The sequence below is a fragment of the Prionailurus bengalensis genome, chromosome D2 (genome assembly GCF_016509475.1).
Source record: "Prionailurus bengalensis isolate Pbe53 chromosome D2, Fcat_Pben_1.1_paternal_pri, whole genome shotgun sequence".
Classification (NCBI taxonomy): Eukaryota; Metazoa; Chordata; class Mammalia; order Carnivora; family Felidae; genus Prionailurus; species Prionailurus bengalensis.
Window position 1 is genome coordinate 42575694 of NC_057351.1, and position 19770 is coordinate 42595463.

Here is a 19770-nt window from a genome sequence, read left to right on the forward strand (position 1 = left end):
GACTAGAAGAATGAAAGGGGAAAGGCTAATATATGGTTGGATCGTTAATTTGTTCAGCATGTGTTTTAAATTTCCATTCTGTGCTTCTGTACTCTAATTACTGAGAAATATATATGAGTAAAGAGACAGTTGCTGCCTGAGTAAAAACTCATGATCCAGATTAAGAGAGGAGATATACTTAATTCTGACTGTTAAAGGAGTATTCCATGTTTGCTTTCAACTAATACATGCTAACCCATTTTGAGTTCAGAGTTTGGGGACATTGGTGTGGCATTTCAACAAAAGCTTCTTTATGAGTTTAAAATGAAAAGAGAACAGTTTTATTTTTTTGCATTTGTTTAATTTCTGCCTCCTGTTTCTTTGGGATATAGTATTAGGGGCCAGCAAGCTGTAGCCTGCAGGCTGCCAGTGTGTTTTTGTCAATAAAGCTTTATTGGAACACAACCATGCCCTTTATGTATAGTCTTTGGCTGCTTTCATGCTGCTGTGGCAGGAATGAATAGTTGCAACAGAGACTGTATTTGCCCACAAATTAAAATATTTACTATTTCGTCGTTAAAAAAAGTTTGCTGACTCTTGCATTAGAATACTACAAATAATTTTAAAGGTTCAGAAATTAATTTTTCAAGCTAAATGTAAGTCTGTGTAAACTCTTTTAGGCATTCACTTTTCTTTTTGTTCTCATTCGTAGTACCATTTTTTTCTCTGGCCACCAGTCATCTATCAATCCATTCAGTATATTTGACTGACTGTTATGTGCAAGATATTGAGGATACATTGATCAAGGCAGCTACAGCTTTTGTTTTAGTGGTGTTTGTGTTTTAATGAGGCAGATGTCATTGAAATATTTAGTGAGCTCATTAACTATCTTCAGGTAATAAGAGGGGAAAGTGCTGCAGAGGAGAATTACTAAGTATGAAAGTATGTTATTGGAAAACCTGGTCTAGTGTGGGTGTTAGGTAAGATATTTTTTGGAAATGATATTTGAGCTAAGTTGTCCTAGGGTAAAAAGGGTATAATAGTTGCAAGAATGTTATGTGTTTTAGTAAACAGCATATGGGAAGGCCTTGAGGCAGGAAGGGATTATGGAATATTTGAGGAACCAAGAGAAGGCTAGTATAGCTTGAGCAGTGACACAGAAGGGTGGAGTGGCAGGAGAGGATGCTGTGAGTATAGAGCTTTTATAGAGTTCAGAGGATTTGGATGTTTGTCCTAAAAATTGAAAGGGAATTGTTGGAGGATTTTAAGCCTGAAAGGGACATTACTCAATTTACATTTACATTAAAAAAGTGCTCTGTATGGGGGTGCCTTGGTGGCTCAGTTGGTTGAGCGATTTCAGCTTAGGTCATGAACTCACAGTTCATGGGTTTGAGCCCAGAGTCAGGTTCTGGGCTAACAGCTCAGAGCCTGGAGCCTGCTTCGGATTCTGTGTCTCCCTCTCTCTCTCTGCCCCTCCCCAGCTTGCGCATGTGTGTGCGCACGCTCTCTCTCTCAATAATAAAAAAAAGTTGCAAAAAATTAAAAAAGAAGGCTCTGTATAAAGATTGAATTAGAAAGGAACAAGGCAAGATGCTGGAAGCTACTACTGTTTCCTGAAGGATGCTAGTGGCTTGGGCTAAAGTGGTGGCAGAGTGAAGATTAGAGGTGTGGGTGATTTTGAAAACAGGTTTAGAGGGTACACTTGGCAAAATTCCATTACTTGCTGACTGTAGAGAAGTCAGGTGTCACCTTCTTACTATTAGAAGCTATGACTGAGGAGTGCCTGGGTGGCTCAGTCAGTTAAGCTTCTGACATTGGCTCAGGTCATGATCTGATATGGGTTGAGCCCTGCATTGGTCTCTGTGCTGACAGCTGAGTCTGGAGCCTGCTTCGGATTCTGTGTCTCCCTCGCTCTCTTCCCCTCCCCCACTCACTCTCTGTCTCTCTGTCTCTCTGTCTCTCTCTCTCTCTCTCTCTTTCTCTCCCAAAAATAAGCATTAAAAAAAAAACTAAAAAAATTGCGTTAAAAAAAGTTATGACTGATACTGTTGGTTCTATTCATTCTGCCAAAATCATCCTAAATTGCTGGTTTAATTTGGTATTTGTTGTTTTTCTCATTCCTTGTAGTGTCAAGTCTAAACTCCTTTGTGGAGTGTTGTCATCTTATACTGGTCTGTCTGGTTGCCTTTTTTTTCCCCCTTAATGTTTATTTGTTTATTTAATTTGAGAGAGCGCACATGTGCATGTGGGGGAGGGGCAGATAGGGAGAGAGAGAGAATCCCACGCAGGCTCCACGCTGAGCACAGACCCAGTGTGGGGCTTGATCTCATGACCGTGAGATCATGACCTGAGCCCAAATAAAGAGTTGGACACTTAACCGACTGAGCCACCCAGACACCTTGCCTGATTGCTTTTAATCTACTACTACTTATTTTAAATATACGTGATATTTCATTATCTCTCTTATCACCTCTTTTAGGTTTCTGTCACTAAGTAAGGGTTTAATATATACTTGTTGAAATGTGTGTTATGATTTAATTTGAGATAAACAGAAAACTTAGTTACCGTTTAATACTATTCAGTACTTTTCCTTTTACATTGTGACATAACCTATTTACAAAGTAAGTTTCTAAGGTACCACGTGTCATAATAGCAAGGTGCAAGGAACTAAAAATGTGACATTAGCATGGATGTCATAGTGGAGGGACAGCTTTCAGAAAGTTGAGACCGTCTTAATATAGGTAATTGAAAACCTCAAACTGATACTGATACATTCAGCTATGCTGTGGTACAGAATACAGAACTTGAACACATAGAAGGATCTAATCCAACTCAGTTATTTTTTTGTTTTGTTTTGTTTTGTTTTTTACAGATAAGGGGACAAAATAAGATGAAACTAAATTTTGTTTAATTAATTTTTTTCCCCAAACTAGTGAATCTTCTACATGCATTTGATTATTATTATAAGTTCTTTTGGCCTGTTAATGTAACTTTTATGTATGAAAAAAAGTTTAAATTTATCAAATATAACTGGTAACCCTTTAAACATAATATTTTTCTCCACTCTCTATATTTTATTATAGACTATTATAATAGGAAGTTTAATTTAGTAATTATTTACTTAGCTTCTACTATGTTCCAGGCATACTGTTAAGTGCTGAAGATACTGATATGGATAAGGTTGTCATTGTTCTTGATGAATACAAAGACTAGTATGGTTGGCAGATATACTATAAATAAATTATCATAGTGTAATTTTATGCATGATATGATTAGTATGCATGTGGTCTCAAAATAATGCAGAAGGGAGGTTTGTGTGTGTGTGTGTGTGTGTGTGTGTTCAGAAGGTTTCGAAGAGGAAGTGACATCTGAGTTGTTTCAAAAAATGAATACAAAGTTAACCAATTGGCCAAGGAAGAGAGAGGATGAGCATTCATTTTAGGCATAGGAAACAGCATAATAAACTCCATTTTATGTAATATGCAGTAAGTCTAATACTCAGCCATTATTGGCACTCACTGATGCACTGGAAATGGACTGGTTTAAAGAAAGAAAATTGAATCTCAAAGAAGGAAATTCAGACCACTGAAGGATTTGGGATCATTAAATACATTCATTTTTCCATCATTCAACAAGAGCACTACACTAAATCACCAATGCATTTTGGCATTTCAATTTATTAAACATTGTTATGATTTTGTTAAATCAACATTTGTTAAGTAGAGCCCCCAGGATGCTGGATAGTGAGCAGAGATAGAGAAGTTTACTACTCACAGGCCTTGGAAGAAGTATATCCCCTTCCCAAGGGGCCACACAGGAAGGTTAAAGGCAGGATACAAACAGAAAGAGTGATGATCTAGGTATGCCTTTTTAGGGTATGTGGGTGGAGTGTTTTGGGGTTCCTAGGCCAAGGTGGATTGTCCAGTCAGACTATAAAAGCAAGGGTTTTGGTAAGCTTCACAGCGATTTTACCCGAGGGCCCCCAGGGGAAGGTGTTGAAGGCAAGGTACTTACATTTACTTGTAACTGTGGGCTGTCATCTAGGGCTTACATTTGCGCAAGGGATTAGTGTCAATTTAAGACCCTCTCAGGCACCTTGGCCAAAAAATGTATGCTGAGGCAGCAATGTGATGGAGTAGCTCAGCTAAACTTTCAACAAACATACATGTTAACTGAAATCTGCCACCCACCATTATAACCAATGTGGCTAAAATTATTCATCTAAAACCTGTAAAGGCTAAAGTAAATTTAAGAAGGTTTAAGTCAAGTCAAGCAGAACTTGACTTGGACTTTTTGCTGAAGTCCACAACGTATTACAAGGCTGGCAGGGCAGAGAGAGTTTACCTACATTGACTGGAAGTTCCATACAAGATCACACACTGACTCTTCTCTCCTTCCTTTTCAGCTGCTATTGTGCTTATGTGTTGGGCTTTCTCTGTTTCAGCCCACTGGGAAGTACTGCAGAAAGGAGGGAACAGATACTTACACAATAAACTTTGCAGGCAATAGGAATAGAGTTGGGTTTAAAACAGAAGAAGCAAATAAGTCTAATTACAAAATTTAGGGGCGCCTGGGTGGCGCAGTCGGGTAAGCGTCCGACTTCAGCCAGGTCACGATCTCGCGGTCTGTGAGTTCGAGCCCCGCGTCAGGCTCTGGGCTGATGGCTCGGAGCCTGGAGTCTGTTTCCGATTCTGTGTCTCCCTCTCTCTCTCTGCCCCTATCCCGTTCATGCTCTGTCTCTCTCTGTCCCAAAAATAAAGAAACGTTGAAAAAAACTTAAAAAAAAAAACAAACAAAATTTAAAGAGACAATGTACTGTATTTGCTTTCTCTTGCTGTTGTAACAAATTAGCACAAACCTACTGTCTTAAAACAACACTCGTTTATTATAGTTCTGTAGGTTAGAAGTCAGACACAGGTCTCAGTGGGATGAAATCAAGGTGTCAGCAGGGCTGTATTCATTTTGGAGGCTCTAGGGAAGAATCCATTTCTTTACCTTTTCCAGTTTTAAGCAGCTGCCCTTGAATCATGCCCTCCTCCCTTCCTCCATCTTTAAAGCCAGCAACGCTGCATCTCTTTGACCATTCTTCCTCTGCCTCTCTCCTGCCTCTCTCTTGTACTCTAAGGAGTGATTACACTGGACCCACCTCGATAATCCAGGATAAAATCCCTATTTTAAGGTCAGCTGATTGGCAGTCATAATTCCCCCGGCAACCTTAATTCCTCTTTTGCCGTGTAACCTAACCTATTCACAGGTATTATTCCAGGCATTATTTTCTTTATCAAGAAGATACTTCATTTCTCTGGAATTTCTATTTTTATTGCAGTAGAATTCTTCAAGTATGTTGTGACAATCATAATCTCAGCATGGAGATCTCAAAATGAAACAGTGAGTAGTCCTTTCTTCCTCTGGAGCTCTTAGATTTGGAAATTTATATACTGTGTTTATTTTTTTAAGGTATTCCTAGGTATTAAAATGTGTTTATGTTTGTTCCTGGGAAGAATGGAGGAAAATCTAAGATCATCATTTCATGAGACCAAAAGAGAAATAGCGAGCTATAGTTGAAGTCTTCTCTTTTTATTTACATAATTCACAGAGAATACAATGATGAACAGTTATTTATTTATTTAAGCATAGGGTATTCTTTGTAAAGAATTTATGTAGACATGTTAATAGAGTTCTGTTCTCTTGGTCTGGGAACCATCTCTATAGTAAGGGAATTTCTTCTGTAAAATGCATGCATTGTAGGGATATTTTATAAGCTTATTTAAACTTGGTCACTCTCATCACATCTGGCCATTTATTTGAGTTTTCTTTACAGTTAGACTAACTGCCTTAGCCTTTATTTCAGGAAGAGTCTTGTAGCAAAACTACATCTGAAATTTCTCTGAGCAGGGATTTTTCAATGTCATGATGGAAGTGAGAGACAAGGAAGAACACTGATTAGAAGTTACTGGGGCACCTGGATGGTTCAGTCTGTTGAGTGTTCAACTTCAGCTCAGGTTGCATCTGACTCTGTGCTGACAGCTTAGAGCCTGGAGCCAGCTTTGGATTCTGTTATCTCCCTCTCTCTGCCCCTCCCCTGCTCGCACTCTGTTTCTCTGTCTCTCTCTCTCTCAAAAATAAACATTAAAAAAAAAAGTTAATGGAGTAGAATGTTAGTCTGGATTTATTTATTTTCACTCACTAAATATGTTTGGGTCTCTGCAAGATAATAATTATAAACAAGAATTTTTGAAGCATTCTTAAATGGGGAGTTTGATCCATTATCCTTTTCAAATCTGAATTTTTTTTTTATCACCTCCATTGTTTCTGTGCCCTTTTCCTAGAGTTCGAATGATTGGTTATTATTTGTCACATGAGTTTATGCGCTTTTCTCTATTTTCCTATTTCTGTTCATTTTTTAATTTTTTTAACCTTTTTTTTTTCCTGGAGTCTGTTTTCTGGCCCCCTTTTTTTCTTATGTTTATTTATTTATTTTGAGAGAGAGAGAGGGATAAGAAGAGAGAGGGAGAAAGAGGATTCCAAGTAGCCTCTGCGCTGTCAACTCAGAGCCAACACAAGGCTCAAACTCATAAACCGTGAGATCATGACCTGAGCTGAAATTAAGAATCAGATGTTTAACTGACTGAGCCACCCAGGCACCCCTGGCCCTTACCGTTTCTAGATCAGGCAATTACTTAATTTTTTATAAAAAATTTCAGACATACTCAAACCTGATGAGAAGAGTAAGGGGGCTCACTATATCAGTTATTCAACTTAAAGAATGTTCAAAATCATGGCCTTTTCCCATTTATAACCCTGTTCATCCACTCCTCTCCTCCAAGTGGGCTTAATTTAAGTGAGTCTTAGACATCATCATGATTTGTGTGATTTATGTGATATAATATAAAATTATATTAATATAATTTTTAGAATGGTATTAACATATATGTAAGTGTATACTTGTACATTTATGTGTAGATATTTCTGTATTCTTACTAATTAGTTATTTCTGAATGTTTTACTAAGATAAGTATTCTTGTTCAGACATAGCTAAATTTCACTATTGTTCCTCTAAAAAAATGAACAATCACTTCTTATGATTAAAATCCCAGTAAATGTTCAGTCTTTGGTAAACTTGAGTTGTAGATTTAAAAATTATTGCAAAGATAATAGAGTTCCTGTGTATCCTACATCCAGTTTCCTCTATTATTAGCAAATCACTATATTATTAGTATATTTGTCATATTAATGAACCAATATTTCTATCTTATTATTTAGAGTCCATATTATTTAGATATTCTCAGTTTTCCCCTTCTTTTTCTGTTATAGAATTCTGTCCAGGATACTGTCTTACAATTAGTAGTCCTGTCTCCTTAGACTCCTCTAGGTTGTGACAGTGTCTCAGACTTTCCTTGTTTTTGATGGCCTGGACAGTTTTGAGGAATACTACTAGGCGAATGTTTTGTAGAATGTTTCCCAAATGGGATTTGTCTCATGTTTTCCTTATGATTAGACTGGGGAAATACGTTTTTGGACAAAAGGCCACAGAGTTAAAAAATGCATTCTTATCATATCATTGCAAAGATGCATACTGTCAATATGACTTAACCATTGTTGCTGTTGACCATGGTTACCTGACTTGAGATAGTGTTTTTCAGGTTTATCCACAGTAAAGTTGTTCTTTTCTTCTCTCTTTCCATAGTGTAGTCTTTGGGAAACATCACTTTGGGCAGTCTACACTTATGGAGTAGCTAGTTATGCTCTACCTCCATAAGGGTGGAGTTTGTCTGTGTAAATTATTTGGATTTCTACTGCAGGATGGAAAGGGATTTGTCTTTTCTTCCTCATGTATTTATTTATTTATTTAGTCATTTCTTTATATCAGTGTGGACTTATATATTTTATACTTTTGGTTCTAATTCATACCCCTATCATTGTATTTTTTGTTATTTTGTTTTGAGTACCTTTTTTGTTTGTTTGTTTTAAGCTTTCTAGCACTACAAGATGCCCCAACCTCATCTTGTATATTTCCTGCCTCAGTCTTAGAATCAGCCCTTTTCTCCAAAGAGCCTTCGTTTCTAATTGGAGAATTGTATTAGAAACCAAAATTTGCATGTGAGGTGTGTGGCAACCAGGGTTTTGGTTCTGGATTTTGTCAGCTGAAAGCAGAGATGTGTGTGTGTGTACTAACCTGTGTATATACACCTATCTATAAATATTTCTGTATGTTAACATTCATATTTTGAGCTAAATATGAGTTCACAAATTGATATGTCCAATTCTAACCCATTACCTTGTGCATAATTCTTGCTTCTACCCCTTGTTTGTTTGTAACCCCCACTCCAACAGGGAGAAAGGTGCTTACCCTCAGCCATCCATGTATGTAATTGTTCAGTTCCAGTACACATGTATAGTCCTATCAGAATTGTTACTTTGTACTCCGACAGGAAACACCTTTATTAACTAGTGCTTATAGAATTTCTTAGCCTTTAGTCTTAAGACTCCTTTCATTTCTGAAGTTACTTAGGTCAGCACCTTGTACCACTCATCCCTTTCAGTGAGGTGGTTTCATATATTTTTAATACATTTAGACTTCTGTCACATTCTGCACTCCCTCCAGGGACCCTTATTTCCTAAAATATTTTTTAAATTTGCATACATTAAGGTTTACTCCTTGTGCTGTAAAGTTCAGTGGATTTTGACATGCTTATGTTTTGTGTTCACCATTACAGTATCATAAAGAATACTTTCACCATCCTAAAAATATTCCCTACACTTCATCTATTTATCCCTCTCCCCAGTGAACCACTGGCAAACACTGATGTATCTCTATAGTTTTGCCTTTTTAAGAATGTCATGTAATTGAAATCATACAGTGTATATAGCTTTTTCATACTGGCTTCTTTCATTTAGCAATATGCATTAGAGATTCATCCATGTCTTTTTTGAGACTTGATACCTCATTTTTAATTTATTTTTTATTAAAAAAAATATTTTTTAATGTTGACTTCTTTTTGAGAGAGGGAGACAGAGCATGAGAGGGGGAGGGGCAGAGAGAGAGGAAGACACAATCTGAAGCAGGCTCCAGGCTGAGCTGTCAGCACAGAGCCCAGTGTGGGACTTGAACTCATGGACTGTGAGATCTTGACCTGAGCCGAAGTTGGACGCTTAATCGACTGAGCTACCCAGGCGCCCCAGATACCTCATTTTTTAAATTGATAAATAGTATTACATTGCATGGATTTACCACAGTTTGTTTATCCATCCATTTATCAAAGGAAATCTTGGTTGCTTCCAATTTTGGGTTATTATCAATAAGGCTGCCATAAATATCCACATGCAGGTATTTCTGTGGACAGATGTCATTGTTGTTATTGTTGTTGTTTTTAATTATTTTGGGAAATACCAAAGAGTGCAGTTGCTTGATCATATGATAAGGTTATGTTTAGCCTTGTAGGAAACTGCCAAACTGTTTTGTAAAGTAACTACAATTTTGCATCCCCACTAGCAGTGAGTGAGAGTTCCAGTTGCTCTTCATTCTCACCAGCAGTTGATATTGTCAGTGTTTTGGATTTTAGGCATTTTAATAGGTGTACAGTGGTATCTCATTGTTGTTTTAAATTTGCGATTCCCTAATGACAAATAATGCTGAACATCTTTTCATATGCTTATTTGTCATCTGTATATCTTGGGTGAAATGTCAGTTTAGATCTGTTGCCCATTTTTTTTAATTGATTTGTTTTCTTGTTGAGTTTTAAGTGTTCTCTGTATATACTGGATATAAATCTTTTATTAGATATGTTTTACAAATATTTTCTCCTAGTCTATGCCTTGTCTTTTCATTCTCTTAAAAGCATCTTTCACAGAGCAGAAGTTTTAATAAATTCCAAATTATCAATGTTTTCTTTCACAGATAATGCTATTCATAGTATAGTTAAAAAAATCATTAAACCCACGGTCATGTAGGTTTTCTACTTTGTTTACTTCAAAAAGTTTTATAGTCTTGTATTTTACATTTTGGTCTATGATCCATTTTGAGTTAATTTTTGTATATACTTGTATTTGTGTTAATTTTTTGCATATAATTTTGTCTAAGAGTTGCAGCACTATTTATTTGTTGAAAAGACTATCCTTTCTATATTGAATTGCCTTTTCTCCTTTGTCAGAATCAGTGGAGTATATTTGTGTTGATCTACTTCTGAGCTTTGTTCTGTTCTATTGATCTATGTGTCTATTTAGCCAATAATATGCTGTGTTGTTGTCTTGTTTTGTCTTATAGTAAGTCCTGTGTTGTATAACAAAGAATTCAGCTGGCTTTTGTATCTAGTGTGTGCATGAGAACGTCTCCATCTCTGGAATTTCTGAAGTGATGGGAGTGTTTTTGTTCACAGTGACCTTAATAGTTAATGAGATGACTCAGGATGGGGAGAAAGAACAACCAAACCTGTGATTTATAGAGTTGGGGCATTGAGCCATATGATAATAGTCTGACCTCTGGGGAACAGAGGAAGTGGGATGGAGATTGAGTTCAGTATATAGCCAATGATTTGATCAATTGCCTATGTAAGGATACTCCAATAAAATCTCTAGACACTGAATCACAGATGAGCATCCCTGGTTAACAGTACTCTGTGCATATTGCTACTCATCACTATACCAAGGAAGTGACCTATTTTGATTCCACAGAGAGAGAATACAGAAGCTTTGCATTTGGGGTAATCCCAGACCTTGCCCTCTGTATCTGTTCTTTTAGCCGGTCATGATTAATATACTTTTTGCCATAACAAAATTGTAATTGTAAACTATATTGCCCTCCTGAGTTTTGTGAGTTGTTCTAATGAATTATTGAACCCAAGGGAGGGAGTAGCAGGAACCTCTGGATTTGTTTAGGGCCTAGGAGACCCTGAATTTTAGCTGGTGGTATCTGAATTAAGGTCAGTTTTTGGAAGGCTCTACTTTTAACCTTTGGAGTTTGTTTTAACTCTGGATAGTTAGCATGAAAGGTCACTGCAGTTTGTGTCATAAAAAGTGAAATTTGCTATATCAACCCTGACTGACTGCAACAGGTGGTTTGAGAAGAGAAGGGATGAGGGGGCAAAGGGGTAATGAATTTTTAATTTTGGGATTGCTGTATATTCACTCATGATATGAAAGTGCACCTATACTGCGATCCATAAGTAAAAGTATGGAATGGAATTTAGAAGTGTTGGTGGATTCAACTCCCAATGAGATGGCTCACAGGATATATACATGAGAAACCAACTAAATATACAATTCCTTGATTATTGTTATGTGTATAGCTAAAATGAAAGTAATATAGAGTTCTGGAGTGGATTTTGATACTGAGCCAAGCTTAGATTTCAGTCAGTCTGAACTACAACCCAATAGTCTTAAAGCCACCAGCAATGGGAAAGATTATTCTGGGACAACAGAGAGTATTATTATGACCTCTGGTTACCAGGAAGATAGTCCATTTGGAGGGAAGGCAAAACCAAGAAACTTCTGACACCAGGGGTTATAGTGCCAAGGAGTTGTCTCATATTATGAATGTGTACATCATTAGTTTCTTGAAGAACTTTTACTGAAATGGATTGTAAGAGTGACTAATTTAGGGTCAATATCTTTGGTTTTGAATGCTGCAGACTGGAAGAGAATGTTTGGTTGACACAGAATGCACAGCTCACTATGTAACAGTCACAAATGGCTATATGCAGTGGGAACAGGTAGCCTGGTGGACTGGATAAAAGCTGCTGTAAAGTTTGTTTCCTGAGAAGAGAAAGTATCTTTCTTCTATAAACGTGTAGTGGAAAGCCCCAGATGAAGTGGCTGTATACCATTTAGCAAGCCATACTGGAGAGGCTTTATGGTCATTGGGATAGTCTCTATGGAATATGCCCCTTAACCAGATCATGATAACTGCTGTGATTAAGGAGGCCCCTTTTATTTTTTTATTTTTCATTTCTTTTTATTTGAGAGAGAGAGAGAGAGAGAGAGAGAGAGAGAGAGCGCACGCCAGAGAGAGAAGCAGAGGGAAAGAGAAACAGAATCTGTTTTGTTTTTTTTTTAATAAAATTTATTGTCAAGTTAGCTAACATACAGTGTATACAGTGTGCTCTTCGCTTTGGGAGTAGATTCCCATGATTCATCGCTTACATGCAACATCCAGTGCTCCTCCCAAGAAGTGCCCTCCTCAGTGCCCATCACCCATTTCCCCCTCCCTCCCACCGCCCTCTCCCCATCTACCCTCAGTTTGTTCTCTGTATTTAAGAGTCTCTTATGGTTTGCCTCTCTCTGTGTTTGAAACTACTTTTCTCCTTTTCTTTCCCCCATGGTCTTCTGTTAAGTTTCTCAAATTTCACATATGAGTGAGAACATATGATATCTCTTTCTCTGACTGACTTATTTCACTTAGCATAATACCCTCCAGTTCCATCCATGTTGTTGTAAATGGCAAGATTTCATTCTTCCTCATTGCCAAGGAGTATTCCATTGTATATATATATACCACATCTTTATCCATTCATCAGTTGATGAACATTTGGGCTCTTTCCATAATTTGGCTATTGTTGATAGCACTGCTATAAACATTGGGGTACATGTGCCCCTATGCATCAGCACTCCTGTACCCTTTGGATAAATTTCTAGTAGTGCAATTACTAGGTCACAGGGTAATTCTGTTTTTAATTTTTTGAAGAACCTCCACACTGGAGAAAGAGAATCTTTTCTTTTTTTAATTTTTTTTTAATGTTTATTTATTTTTGTGACAGAGTCAGAGGATGAGCAGGGTAGGGGCAGAGAGAGAGGGAGATGCAGAATCCAAAGCAGGCTCCAGGCTCCGAGTTGTCAGCACAGAGCCTGATGCAGAACTTGAACCCACAAACTGTGAGATCATGACCGGAGCTAAAGTCGGTTGCCTAACCGACTGAGCCACCCAGGTGTCTCTGGAGAAAGAATCTTAAGCAAGTTTCATGCTCAGTGTGGAGCCCAGTGCAAGGCTCAGTCCTACCCCCCTGGGATCACAACCTGACCTGAAATCAAGAGTCAGCACACTGAACCAGCTGAGCCACCTAGGTGCCCACGGGGGCCCTTTTAAATGGGTACCCCATGTAACCATGCTGTAAAACCAAGCAACTGTTCAAAAAACTTTGTCATATTTGCTGTTTCAGTTTCCCTTAGAGGTATTAAAGATGTTTAAGAAAAAATAGAATCATTAACAAGATAAAGGAGAAAGAAGGGGAGTGCCTAGGGACTTGTTCTTTCAGGGCTCAATGTTTATTAGAAATGGGATGAATGTATTGAACATTAATGAGGTTGAAGCAGAGGTGTTAATATAGGGCTATTGAAGATTGAGTGTACCAATGGGAGCTAGTGCTGGCTCCACAACCTTACAGGGCCCCTATGACTCCACCCTATTTATCCCAGTTTGGAGGAATTTAAAAGGTGAAAGGCAAAGTTGGAAATGAGAAACCTGACCTGGAATCACCTGACACTGTGATCTGGTAGATAAGTCAAAATGAAGATTGAAGAAGGATCAAGGTCTCTTGGCTCTTACTTCTTCCCCTCTGAGGACCTAAGGCATACCTTAACGTATCCCAGTGGGTAAAATGGTGACTGGGTGTAAACGAGACCTTTCTGAGACTCCTTACTGCAGGAACCCCCAGGTTTTGGTATCAAAACCTGTTGATGATGTCCTAACTAGGGCTACTTTTAGACTGAGAGAATATAGTTATGTTTATGGATTGATGGGATTAAAATAAAAGTTCAGATGAAAACTGGAATGTTTAAATAGGCTTTATGTGAAATGATTGGTTTCCTTTACCTGAATGTTTTATGGAGAATAATATTATGCCTTACCTAGTATTGTAAAACCAGAACTGCTTGGTGATGTCTTAATGTAGGGAATGCAATGGTTGATGGGATTATCTTGTTCTATGAAGGTTTCTGAATAATAATACTACCATAGAAAATATAATTACTAAAAACAGCTTGAGGGTTTTTGTTTCTTTTTTTTTTCTACTTGAAATAGTTTCTCCCTGAATGGTTATTCCATGAACTTGATATATAGTTGGTTTTGTGTGTATCGTTTTACTTTTGATTTTTAGGGATTCATTTAAACATTGTTTGTAATAATAAGATTGGAAACCACCCAAATATCCAAACAATATCTATATTTCATAAGAATATAATATTACTGAGGCTAAGCAGGGAAAGAAATATGAATATATCTATTATAGTTTAAAAAATTTTTATGTATTTTTTGTTACTCAAATGCTTTTAGAAAAAGTAAGCAAATATGGATATATTCACCTTATAGCTGAATCATTTTACAAACCACTAGCAATGTATAAGTCTTTAGGTTTTCTATATCCTTGATAACAGTTTTGGTTTTTTCATTTAATTTTCTTTAACCTTAATTTTTTTTTTTTAAATACAGACATCCTACTAGGTGTTAAGTGATATTTTATTTGGCTTTGATTTACATTTCCCAAATGAATAGTGATGCTGTTCATTTTTCTTGTGCTTCCTGGCTATTTGTATATCTTTTTCAGAGAAATGTCTTTTCAGTCCTTTACCCCTTTTTTAAAAATTTTGGTTTGTATTTTCATACATTTTGGATACTAGACACTTATCAGACACATGATTTGCAAACATTTTCTCCTATTCTGTAGGTTGTCTTTCTACTTTGTTGATAATATCCTATGATCCACAATTTTGATGAAGTGCAAATTTAATTTTGATGAAGTCCAATTTATATTTTCTTTCATTATGCTCTTGATGTAGTATCTTGTTTTTAATGTTTATTTTGAGAGAAAGAGAGAGAAAGCACGAGTGGAGAAGGGGCAGAGAGCGAGAGGGAGAGAGAATCCCAAGCAGGCTCCATGCCATCAGCACAGAGCCTGACTTGGAGCTAAGTCTAATGAACCATGAGATCATGATCTGAGCCAAGATCAAGAGTTGGACGTTTAACTGATTGAACCACTCAGGCACCCCTCTTCATGTCATATCTTAAGAATTCATTGCAACATCTAAAGTTATGGAGATTTAACTCTGTGTTTTCCTCTGAAGTTTTATGGTTTTAGTTCTTATGTTTAGATTGTTGATCCATTTAGTTTTTCTCTGCAGTTCTATGGTGTGAAGAAATGGTCCAACTTCATTCTTTTGCATGTGGATATTCAACTCTCTCAGCACCATTTGTTGAAGAGATGATTCTCTCCTTATTGAGTGCATATTGTCACCCTTGTCAAAAATTAGTTGGCCAGAGGTGTATACATTTATTTCTGTTCTCTCAGTTCTGTTCTTTTGATCTGTATCTCTGTCATTTTGTCAGTAACACACTGTTTTGAATACTGTAGTAATCTGTAATTACATGTTTTGAATACTCTATCATAATGATAAGTTTTTTTTTTTTCAAAAAAAAATTTTTTTTTAACGTTTATTTTTGAGACAGAGAGAGACAGCATGAATGGGGGAGGGGCAGAGAGAGAGGGAGACACAGAATCTGAAGCAGGCTCCAGGCCCCGGGCCATCAGCCCAGAGGCTGATGCGGGGCTCGAACTCACGGACCGTGAGATCGTGACCCGAGCTGAAGTCGGACGCTTAACCAACTGAGCCACCCAGGCGCCCCATGATAAGTTTTGAAATCAGGAAGTATGAGTCTTCCAAACTTGTACTTTTTTAATACTGTTCTGGTATTTGGGACCCTTCACATTTTCATTTGAATTTTAGAATCAGTTTTTCCATTTCTTCAACAAAGACCATTAGAATTTTGAAAGAGATGTCATTGAAAATATAGATTGCTTTGGGTAGTAGCCATCATAACAACATAATTCTTATAATTTATGAGCACAAAATGTCTTTTCATTTATCTAGGTCTTTTTCAGCATGTAAGTCTTTTACCTCCTTGGTTAAATTTATTCTAGGCTTTTTGTTTTTGGATGCCATGGTTAATATTGTTTTCTTAATTTTTTTTTTGGATTGTTCCTTTTGGTGTATAGGAAAAAAAATAACTGATTTTTCAGTGTTGACTTTGTACTCTGCAACTTTGCTGAATTTATTATTAGCTCTAGTAATTCGTGGATTCTTTGGGATGATATATGTATCTATGTATCTATGTATATATATGATCATATATGTATATATGTATACACATATGTGTATACATATATATGTATATACATATATGTATATATATATGATCATGTATAAATAAAATCGTTATCCTTGAAAAGAGATAGTTTTACTTCTCTTCCAATTCAGATGCCTTTTTATTTAATTTTCTTGGATAATTGTTGACTAGCATTGGTGAAAGCATGCATCCTTGTATTGCTTCTGATTTTAGGGAAAAAACTTTTCAGTCTTTCACTATTGAGTATGTTAAGTATGTGTTTTTTCCTTTTTTTTTTATATATGCCTTTTATAATGTTGAGAAAGTTCCATTACATTTCCATATTTCTGAATGTTTTTGTTATGAAAGAATGATCAGTTTTGTTGAATATTATTTCTGTATTAATTGAAGTGATGTGTTTTTTTTCTTCTATTAATGTGGTGTATTACATTGATTTTCATATGTGGAACTGTGCTTATATTCCTAGGGCAAATCCCAGTTATATAATCCTTTTGATCTGCTGATTGGTTGAATTTATTAGTATATATTCTAGTACATGTGGATATTTTTATATCCATAGGGCAAGGATATTTGAATTTTTTTTTCTTGTAGTGTTTTTGTCTGGCATTTATATCAGGGTATTATATATATAAATATTATTATATTATTAAATATTATATATTATATAAAATATATTATAAATATATTAAATTATAAATATATAATTATTTTATTATATATTAAATTATAAATAAGTAATATTAAATATAAAGAATAAATAAATATATATTATATGCAATATAATATATAATATAAATATATAATATATATATATATTAATGTTTATTTTTGAGAGAGAGAGACAGAGCACAAACAGGGGAGGGGCAGAGGGAGAGGGAGACACAGAATCCAAAGCAGGGTCTAGGCTCTGAGCTGTCAGCACAGACCCCAACGAGGTGCTTGAACTTGTGAACTGCAAGATCATGACCTGAGTGGAAGTCGACCCTCAACTGACCAAGCCACCCAGGCACTCCTACTTTTTGAAATTAATTGATTTTTTTTGAAGTATACATTTTTGATTCTCTTCTAATTTTTAAAATGTGTGTATCTGGGAAAGGACCCAAGTAAATAAGATCATGAATGAAAGAGGAGAGATCACAATGAACACCACAGAAATACAAACAATAAGAGAATTATGAGCAATTATATGCCAACAGATTGTGCAATCTGGAAGAAATGGATAAATTCCTAGAAACATATTGAACTACCAAAACTGAAACAGGATGAAATAGAAAATTTGGACAGACCCATAACCAGTAAAGAAATTGAATCAATAATTAAAAATCACCCAACAAACGAGTCCAGGGCTGGATGGCTTCCCAGGGGAATTCTACCAAACATTTAAAGAAGAGTTAATACTTAGTCTTTTGAAGCTGTTCCAAAAAATAGAAATGGAAGGAAGACTTCCAAACTCATTCTACAAGTCCAGCATTACCTTGATTCCAAAACCAGACAAAGACCCCACTAAAAAGAATTACAGACCAACTTCCCTGATGCACATGGATGCAGAAATGTGTGTATCTAAAATATTTCTTTGGTTACCTAGGAATTATAATGAAAATCCTAAGTTTATAACAATCTAGTTTGAATTGATACAAATTTAGCTTCAATAGTATATAAAAACTCAGCTCCTATATAATTTTGTTCCCTTTTTATTTATGTTATTGTCACAGGTTATATCTTAATACAGAAAACATATCTGAAAAAATAATGGCCAAAAACTTCTCAAATTTAAAAAAAGACAAGAATTTACACTCTGAGGAAGCAAATTGAATTACAAAAAGAATAAAAGCAGATAGCACACCAAGGCACATTATATTCAATTTGTCAAAAGACAAAGACAAAGTTAAAATCTGTAAAGCACCTTGCATTATATGCAAGAAATCCACAGTAAAATTAAGTGTCAAGTTCTCACCACAAAGCATGGAGGGCAGAAGCCAATGGGATAACATTTTGAAAGTGCTGAAAGAAAACTCAAACAAGAATTCTCATCCAAGAAACTATCTTCTTTTTAAAGAAGAATAATATTCCATTATATTATGTATATACCACATTTATCCACTCATTTTTTGATGGACATTTGGATTCTTCCATCTCATGACTGTCGGGAATAATACAGCAGTTGATGTGGATGTATACATATCTCTTTGAGATCCTGCTTTTACTTATTGTAGATATATACCCAGGAGTTTTAGTGAATTTTTCATTTAAGTTACACTTTAACTCCAGAATTGTTGTTTTTTGTCTCTTCACTGATGTTCTCTTGGTTACATATACTTTGCCTATGGTTTTTTTGAGTTCTTTGATCATATTGAAGACTTTGTTTTTAAGTCTGTCAATAGACAAAGTTCAGTCAGTCCTTGGTCTTCTTCAGGGATCATTTCTGTTCATTTTTTTTCTATGAATGGATGATACTTTTTTGCATGACTCCAAGTTTTCGTTGAAAACTGGGCATTTTGAATATTTTAATGTGACAACACTGGAAATCATATTCTTCACCTTCTTTAGGGTTGTTTTGCTACTCGCTTTGTTTGCTTTTTAAGTAACTTTTCTAAACTATTTTTGTAAAATCTCTCTTGTCATGCTTGATCTAAGAAGTTTGTGTTACTTTAATCTGTGTTTATTTAGTGTTTTATGCAGACATTTCCTTGAATGCCAGAAACAAAAAAAGGAAAGAAAGACAAAAGGAGGAGAGAAGGAGAGTAAGACAGAACAGGAGGAGGAAGGGAGGCAGAAAAAAAATAACTCAAAGCAGGAAAATAAAAATCTCAAAGTCAAGGGGCGCCTGGGTGGCTCAGTCGGTTAAGCATCTGACTTCAGCTCAGGTCACGATCTTGCGGTCCGTGAGTTCGAGCCCCACGTCGGGCTCTGTGCTGGCAGCTCCGAGCCTGGAGCCTGCTTCCGATTCTGTGTCTCCCTCTCTCTCTGCCCCTCCCCCATTCATGCTCTGTCTCTCTCTGTCTCAAAAATAAATAAAAACATTAAAAAAAAATTAAAAAAATCTCAAAGTCAAAATTAAAAAAAAAAACCTACTTTTCTTTCATCTTTGCCCTCTGGTTCTTTGTTGGGGTACTTCTTCAGTGCTTAGGCTGACCTTTTATAACTCTGCCTTAACCTTCACTTACTACTTTTTCAAGCCTAGAGATCAGCTGGAGTTGAAAGCTTTGGGTCCTCTTAGGTCTTTACTGAGAATGTATCCTGCCCTGGGCTATTTTGGAGCTTTCTAAATTCCCCATTATTCTTGGCACCTTTGGATTGTCTAATTTCCCAAGGATACACTCTCCCCAGTCTTCCTCTCAGTCTTTCAGTATTCAATTATATGTATCAACAATAATATTTTGCTCCAGGGTGATTATGGATTGTTTGCCTTACAGTAGTTTTGAGAAATGCCCATTGTTTTTCTACCCTGTGTGAATTCCAAGTTAAGCAAAACAAAGACAAGCACTTTGTGTCAGACATTCAGGTAACCCCAGACAGGTTAGAACAAAGAAACACAATTTTTTGTGAATAAGGTCTCCACTAAGCTCCTTGGAAACAGGGACCAAGGTCCTAAAATGGGAAAAAGGTCTGCTGTCTTAAGATATGAAGTCAAGCTGGGGAGGGGCATATTGGAAAGGCCAGTCTCATTGATAACTGGAATG

General features: G+C 36.3%; 1 protein-coding gene across 8 annotated transcripts in view; it reads left to right on the forward strand.

Annotated features, from left to right (window-relative positions):
* CCSER2 (coiled-coil serine rich protein 2) overlaps positions 1–19770 on the forward strand; it is a 201533-nt gene that overhangs the window by 67833 nt on the left and 113930 nt on the right. The window contains exon 1 of one of the 8 annotated variants that reach the window (XM_043596763.1): positions 2702–2720. The exons of 6 other annotated variants lie outside the window; for them this stretch is intronic. The gene's annotated coding sequence lies outside the window, so the exon portion shown is untranslated. Of the gene's footprint in view, positions 1–2701; positions 2721–5282; positions 5368–19770 lie in introns of those variants that run through there. One more of the 8 variants, XM_043596762.1, reaches the window with a different exon arrangement.